The sequence below is a fragment of the Odocoileus virginianus genome, chromosome 19, assembly GCF_023699985.2.
Source record: "Odocoileus virginianus isolate 20LAN1187 ecotype Illinois chromosome 19, Ovbor_1.2, whole genome shotgun sequence".
NCBI classification, from domain to species: domain Eukaryota; kingdom Metazoa; phylum Chordata; class Mammalia; order Artiodactyla; family Cervidae; genus Odocoileus; species Odocoileus virginianus.
The window spans coordinates 14,865,359-14,873,858 of NC_069692.1; positions in this window are offsets into that span (position 1 = coordinate 14,865,359).

Consider the following 8,500-nt stretch of genomic DNA (forward strand, 5'->3'; position numbering starts at 1 on the left):
GTGATACCTTCTGTCCCTCCCTTCATTTCTCCTTGGTCCAGCTAAACCAAGAAAAATGTCTGATTGCTCTACTCTTATCTAAAACCCAAAAAGGCTAACTTGAGGATTAAACTACCATATCTTTTGTGCCTGTCTTCATCCAACTAACTAAAGAGCTAGATGATCTACACTTTGTTCTGTAGAACACTGATAAAAGGCTGTCATTTTACTGTCTGCTTACATTTGTAAACTTCCACTGGAAGAGGGAAATGTGACTCTTCTCTAGCTTACTGAGCCCTGCTAAGCTAAGTGCTTTTATTCATCACTCCGCTAAAGCAATCTGTGAGGTATGCAGTGTTACTGGCTTTAACAAAAGGGTAGACTGAGGTATAGATAGGTTAAATAAAACTTACGCAAGATCTTACAGTGATCTTGGGAGTGGAAGCAGCAGAATCAGGTTTCAAAACGTAGGTATGACTAAGCGCTAAGCCTGTGATCTTAACCTCTACACTACATAAACTTCCCACAAACAAAGCTCACAAAGCATCAGTGTGAATCATTTTGATGTAAGATATCTATTCATGAAGCTCTTTCTGAATAAGGCTTCCTTTTAAGACACATTTGCTAGTAGTAGGCTCACAGCTCAGAAAGCTAAATATTTTAATTGGACACCACTTGTCATTACCAATAACTTAACATTTTTACATACTTCACTGTTTCTTCTTAATTATTAATATATGACTAAATATCCCCTCTTTTTTCCTGCTATTGATTTTTACACAATTCTTCTGATTTTCACTGATGTCAAAACATACATAATGATTAAGAGTAGAAACAACAAAAGATATTTCAGAATAGTCAAAGCTTGGAAATTCTGATCTTTGTTTCAGAGAATACTGAATATTTGAGGATCACTTATCCAGAGTTGAAAAAATTGGTTTCTCACTATTAACTGTTTGTTGACAAAAGCATGCTCAGTGTAGCCATCTTCTTTCATTACTGCTCCTTTACTCTTTATGATTTTGTTTCCTATAATAATTAAATATCAATATCTTATTTATCTCTTTCATAGAACTTGAGCTGGCCTGGAATGACAACTGCTTCTGCACTTTCTGTATTCTTTCCTAGCCCCTAGTGTAAAGGAATGTCAGACTAGAGGCACATTAAGTTTTTACTGGATAATACTGTTTTTAAAAATCTTTTTTCACATTACATGAAAAAAACTCATGAATATATCCTGTTGTTTCAAATTTTAAGGATTTCTAAGGTGGCACTAGTGGTATATAACCTGTTTGCCAGTGCAGGAGAAGTAAGAGACGAGGGTTCAGTCCCTGGAGGAGGGCATGGCAACCTACTCCAGTATTCTTGCCTAGAGAATCTTATGGACAGAGGAGCCTAGTAGGCTATAGTCCATAGGGTCGCAAAGGGTCAGACAGGACTGCAGTGACCTAGCACACAAATTTTAAACTTGGAGATGAAATCAAGATAAGTATTAAGCTGCCTTCTACTTTTAGTCTCATCTTCTCCAGAGGTAACTGTGTCTATCAAAAATTTGACATTCATTTCCCACCCTTTGTTAATGCTATATGTCAAATGGATCCAGAATAGCTATACATATTATTTTTCATATGTCTGTGTGTTTTATATACTGTAGGTATTCTTCAGCTTTCATTTTCTGTTGTACAATGTCTTAGAATTCTGTTGCTATAAACAAACATAGATGTCAATATATTGTTGTTCAGTCTCTAAGTCTTATCCAACTCTTTAAGACCCCACTGACTGTAGCCTGCCAAGCTCCTCTGTCCATAGGGTTTTCAGGCAAGAATGCTGGAGTGTGTTAGCATTTCCTTCTCTAGGGGATCTTCTCAGATCAGGGATCTCACATCTACTGCATTGGCAGGTAGATTCTTTACCCATAAGACACCTGGGAAGCCCCAGACATAGGGATGGTGTGTTCTTTTTAACTGTTTCATAATATTTCATAAAATAAAAATATCAAGAGTCATTTAACCACTTACCATATAAAAAAATTTGAGTTCAAGATTTTATTATTATTAAGATAACTGAAATAAACATTTGCTTTTGCATATCTTATATACATGTATCTTATATAAGTACTGAGTATATATATGCATATATGTATATGTATCTTATATACATACTGAGAAGTAGAATTTCTGGGTTATGGCATATGTCTTACTGTAAGAGATATTTCCATAGTAGGACATTATATTATGGTCAATCTAGGTTCAGGTATAGAAGTAAGAACCTCCTCAAACCTGGGGTCAAAAGTTGTAAAGAGGGGGAGGAGCGAAGATGGCAGAGGAATAGGACGGGGAGACCACTTTCTCCCCTACAAATTCATCAAAAGAACATTTGAACGCTGAGCAAACTTCACAAAACAACTTCTGACCGCTAGCAGAAGACTTTAGGTGCCCAGAAAAGCAGCCCATCATCTTTGAAAGGAGGTAGGACAAAATATAAAAGACGAAAAGAGAGACAAAAGAGCTAGGGACGGAGACCCATCCCGGGAAGGGAGTCGTAATAGAGGAAGTTTCCAAACACCAGGAAACCCTCTCATGGGCAGGTCTGGGGGAAGGTTTCGAATCTCAGAGGGCAACGTAACTGGGAGGAAAAATAAATAAAACCCACAGATTACGTGCCTAAGAGCAACTCCCAGCAGAAAAGTACCCCAGACGCCCGCATCCACCACCAGCAGGTGGGGGCGGAACGGAGAGGAGCAGGCAGCATTGCTTAGGGTAAAGGACTGGGCCCTCATGCCCTGAGGGCAATTGGAGGGAGCTAAGGTGAGATAGCAACTTAAACTGTGGGATAGCAAGAGAGAGAGAAAATTAACCGGCCCAAGCACACTGCCGGCTAAGACTGAGCAATTCCAGAGAAGAGGTAGCCGGCGGCGGACCAGCCCCTCCCCCGCCGGAGGCAGGAGGCAAGGGGTAGGGGAAAGGGGCAAACTCGGCCCCAGAGATGGCACCCCCTACCACACTGCAAACAGGCTCCCAGTTTCTAACCAAAGACTTCCTGAGAGTCTGGATGGTTGACATCCGCCGGGAAGGTCGCGGCTAGAGGCCAGGTCCAGAGAACAGACACAAGGTGCAAGCACCCGACCGGCACACGCAAAAAATGAGGCTCGGACCGTGAAGGGGAGAAGGCGCACCGCACCTGGGAAGAGTGCGCCCATCAAGCTCCTGGCTGCCTGAGCCGCTCAGGCCGGGGAAGGCACAAAATGCAGGCCCAACCAAGTCCGCACTTTTGTGGAGTACCCGAAAACTGGAACCGCACACAACGCAGGGCCCGCTCCATATAGAGCAGCCGGGAGCCTGAGCAGTGTAGACGGGGAAAGCACACACCCGTGAGTGGGGGCAAACCCAGTGTGGCCGGAACACTGCGAGTGCTCCCCACACGCGCCAGTGACATTTGTCTGCAGCGCCCCTCCCTCCCCGCAGCATGACTGAACAAGTGAAACTAAACAAGAGACCATCTCCGCCCGTCTGTGTCAGGGTGAAATTAGACACTGAAGAGACCGGCAAACAGAAGCCAAATAAACAAAGGGAACCGCTTCAGAAGGGACCGGTGCAACAGACTAAAATCCCTGTAGATAATACTGACTACACCGGAAGGGGCCTATAGATATCGAGAAGTGTAAGCTGGAACGAGGACCTATCTGAAACTGAACTGAACCCACAATGACCGCAACAGCTCGAGAGAAATTCCTAGATATATTTTTACTTTTTTTTTTTTTAATTAAAAAAAATTTTTTTTCTTTTCTTTTTTTTCTCTTTTATTTTCTTGTAAAATTCCCTATTACTCCTCCATTACTCCTTAACTTTCATTTTCATATATTTTTACTATTTTTTTAATTAGGAAAAAAATTGTTTTTCTTGTTTTATTTTTTTCTCTTATTTTCTTTTAAAGTCCTCTATTACTCCTTAATTTTCATTTGCATTTCACTATAACCTTGCAAAACAAACAAAAACAAGAAGCCCTATTTTTAAACCCAACTTCATATATATTTCTAAAATTTTTTGTTTTTGTTTTTAATATTGTATTTTTAAGAGTCTAACCTCTACTCTAGATTTTTAATCTTTGTTTTTCAGTATTTGGTATCAATTTTGGACATTTAAGAATCCAATATTCAGTACCCATTTTTACTCAGGAGTGTGTTGCTTACTCTCTCCCACTTTTGACTCTCTGTTTTCTACCTCAGACCACCTCTATTTCCTCCCTCCCCCTTCTCTTCCCAATCCAATTCTGTGAATCTCTGTGGGTGTCTGGGCTACAGAGACTACTCTGGGAACAGAGAACAGTGTAGATCTGTCTCTCTCCTCTTGAGTCCCCCTTTTTCTCCTCCTGCTCATCTCTATCTCCCTCCTCCCTCTCCTCTTCTTCATGTAACTCTGTGAACCTCTCTGGGTGTCCCTCATGGGAGAGAATCTTTTCACCGTTAACCTAGAAGTTTTATTATCAGTGCTGTATAGTTGGAGAAGTCTTGAGACTGCTGGAAAAATAAAACTGAAATCCAGAGGCAGGAGACTTAAGCCCAAAACCTGACAATACCAGAAAACTCCTGACTACACGGAACATTAATAAGAGACCATCAAAATGCCTCCATACCTACACTGAAACCAACCACCACCCAAGAGCCAATAAGTTCCAGACCAAGACATACCATGCAAATTCTCCAGCAACGCAGGAACATAGCCCTGAGCGTCAACATACAGGGCCCAAAGTCACACCTAACACATAGACCCATCTCAAAACTCACTACTGGACAATCCATTGCACTACAGAGAGAAGAAATCCAGTTCCACGCACCAGAACACTGACGCAAGCTTCCCTAACCAGCAAACCTCGACAAGCCAAACATCCAGCCCCACCCACTGGGTGAAACCTCCACATTAAAAAGGAACCACAGACCTCCAGAATACAGAAAGCCCACTCCAGACACAGCAACCTAAGCAAGATGAAAAGGCAGAGAAATACCCAACAGCTAAAGGAACATGAAAAATGCCCACCAAGTCAAACAAAAGAGGAGGAGATAGGGAATCTACCTGAAAAAGAATTTAGAATAATGATAATAAAAATGATCCAAAATCTTGAGAACAAAATGGAGTTACAGATAAATAGCCTGGAGACAAAGATTGAGAAGATGCAAGAAATGTTTAGTAAGGACCTAGAAGAGATAAAAAAGAGTCAATTAAAAATGAATAATGCAATAAATGAGATCAGAAACACTCTGGAGGGAACCAAGAGTAGAATAACAGAGACAGAAGATAGGATAAGTGAGGTAGAAGATAAAATGGTGAAAATAAATGAAGCAGAGAGGCAAAAAGAAAGAAGAATCAAAAGAAATGAGGACAACCTCAAGAACCTCTGGGACAATGTGAAACGCCCCAACATTCGAATCATAGGAGTCCCAGAAGAAGAAGACAAAAAGAAAGGCCATGAGAAAATACTCGAGGAGATAATAGCTGAAAACTTCCCTAAAATGGGGAAGGAAATAGCCACCCAAGTCCAAGAAACCCAGAGAGTCCCAAACAGGATAAACCCAAGGCGAAACACCCCAAGACACATATTAATCAAATTAACAAAGATCAAACACAAAGAACAAATACTAAAAGCAGCAAGGGAGAAACAACAAATAACACACAAAGGGATTCCCATAAGGATAACAGCTAATCTATCAATAGAAACCCTTCAGGCCAGAAGGGAATGACAGGACATACTTAGAGTAATGAAAGAGAATAACTTACAACCTAGATTACTGTACCCAGCAAGGATCTCATTCAGATGTGAAGGAGAATTCAAAAGCTTTACAGACAAGCAAAAGCTGAGAGAATTCAGCACCACCAAACCAGCTCTTCAACAAATGCTAAAGGATCTTCTCTAGACAGGAAACACAGAAAGGTTGTATAAACGCAAACCCCAAACAGCAAAGTAAATGGCAACTGGACCATACCTATCAATAATTACCTTAAATGTAAATGGGTTGAATGCTCCAACCAAAAGAGAAAGGCTGGCTGAATGGATACAAAAGCAAGACCCCTATATATGCTGTCTACAAGAGACCCACCTCAAAACAAGGGACACATACAGACTAAAAGTGAAGGGCTGGAAAAAAATATTCCATGCAAATGGAGACCAAAAGAAAGCAGGAGTTGCAATACTCTTATCAGATAAAATAGACTTTCAAATAAAGGATGTGAAAAGAGACAAAGAAGGACACTACATAATGATCAAAGGATCAATCCAAGAAGAAGACATAACAATTATAAATATATATGCACCCAACATAGGAGCACCGCAATATGTAAGGCAAACGCTAATGAGTATGAAAGAGGAAATTAATAGTAACACAATAATAGTGGGAGACTTTAATACCCCACTCACAACTATGGATAGATCACTAAACAGAAAATTAACAAGGAAACACAAACTTTAAATGACACAATGGACCAGCTAGACCTAATTGATATCTATAGGACATTTCACCCCAAAACAATCAACTTCACCTTTTTCTCAAGTGCAAATGGAACCTTCTCCAGAATAGATCATATCCTGGGCCATAAATCTAGCCTTGGTAAATTCAAAAAAATTGAAATCATTCCAGTCATCTTTTCTGACAACAGTGCAGTAAGATTAGATCTCAATTACAGGAAAAAAATTATTAAAAATTCAAACATATGGAGGCTAAATAACACGCTTCTGAATAACCAACAAATCATAGAAGAAATCAAAAAAGAAATCAAAATATGCATAGAAATGAATGAAAATGAAAACAACTCAAAACCTCTGGGATACTGTAAAAGCAGTGTCAAGGGGAAGGTTCATAGCATTACAGGCTTACCTAAGAAACAAGAAAAAAAGTCAAATAAATAACCTAACTCTACACCTAAAGCAACTAGAGAAGGAAGAAATGAAGAACCCCAGGGTGAGTAGAAGGAAAGAAATCTTAAAAAATTAGGGCAGAAATAAATGCAAAAGAAACTAAAGAGACCATAGCAAAAATCAACAAAGCTAAAAGCTGGTTTTTTGAAAAAATAAACAAAATTGACAAACCGTTAGCAAGACTCATTAAGAAACAAAGGGAGACAAACCAAAGTAACAAAATTAGAAATGAAAGTGGAGAGATCACAACAGACAACACTGAAATACAAAGGATCATAAGAGACTACTACCAGCAGCTCTATGCCAATAAAATGGACAACTTGGAAGAAATGGACAAATTCTTAGAAAAGTATAACTTTCCAAAACTGAACCAGAAAGAAATAGAAGATCTTAACAGACCCATCACAAGCAAGGAAATCAAAACTGTAATCAGAAATCTTCCAGGAAACAAAAGCCCAGGACCAGATGGCTTCACAGCTGAATTCTACCAAAAATTTAGAGAAGAGCTAACACCTGTCTTACTCAAACTCTTCCAGAAAATTGCAGAAGAAGGTAAACTTCCAAACTCATTCTATGAGGCCACCATCACCCTAATTCCAAAACCAGACAAAGATGCCACATAAAAAGAAAACTACAGGCCAATATCACTGATGAACATAGATGCAAAAATCCTTAACAAAATTCTAACAAACAGAATCCAACAACATGTTTAAAAAAACCATACGTCATGACCAAGTGGGCTTTATCCCAGGAATGCAAGGATTCTTTAATATCTGCAAATCAATCAATGTAATACACTACATTAACAAATTGAAAGATAAAAACCATATGATTATCTCAATAGACACAGAAAAAGCCTTTGACAAAATTCAACATCCATTTATGATTAAAACTCTCCAGAAAGCAGGAATAGAAGGAATATACCTCAACATAATAAAAGCTATATGACAAACCCACAACAAGCATGACCCTCAATGGTGAAAAATTGAAAGCATTTCCCCTGAAGTCAGGAACAAGACAAGGGTGCCCACTCTCACCACTACTATTCAACATAGTTTTGGAAGTGTTGGCCACAGCAATCAGAGCAGAAAAAGAAGTAAAAGGAATCCAGATAGGAAAGGAAGAAGTGAAACTCTCTCTGCTTGCAGATGACATGATCCTCTACATAGAAAACCCTAAAGACTCTACCAGAAAATTACTAAATCTAATCAACGAATATAGTAAAGTTGCAGGATATAAAATTAACACACAGAAATCCCTTGCATTCCTATACACTAACAATGAGAAAACAGAAAGAGAAATTAAGGAAACAATACCTTTCATCATTGCAACAAAAAGAATAAAATACTTAGGAGTATATCTACCTAAAGAAACAAAAGACCTGTACATAGAACACTATAAAACACTGATGAAAGAAATCAAAGAGGACACAAACAGATGGAGACATATACCGTATTCATGGATTGGAAAGATCAATATTGTGAAAATGAGTATACTACCCAAAGCAATCTATAGATTCAATGCAATCCCTATCAAGTTACCAATGGTATTTTTCACAGAACTAGAACGAATAATTTCACAATTTGTATGGAAATACAAAAAACCTCGAATAGCC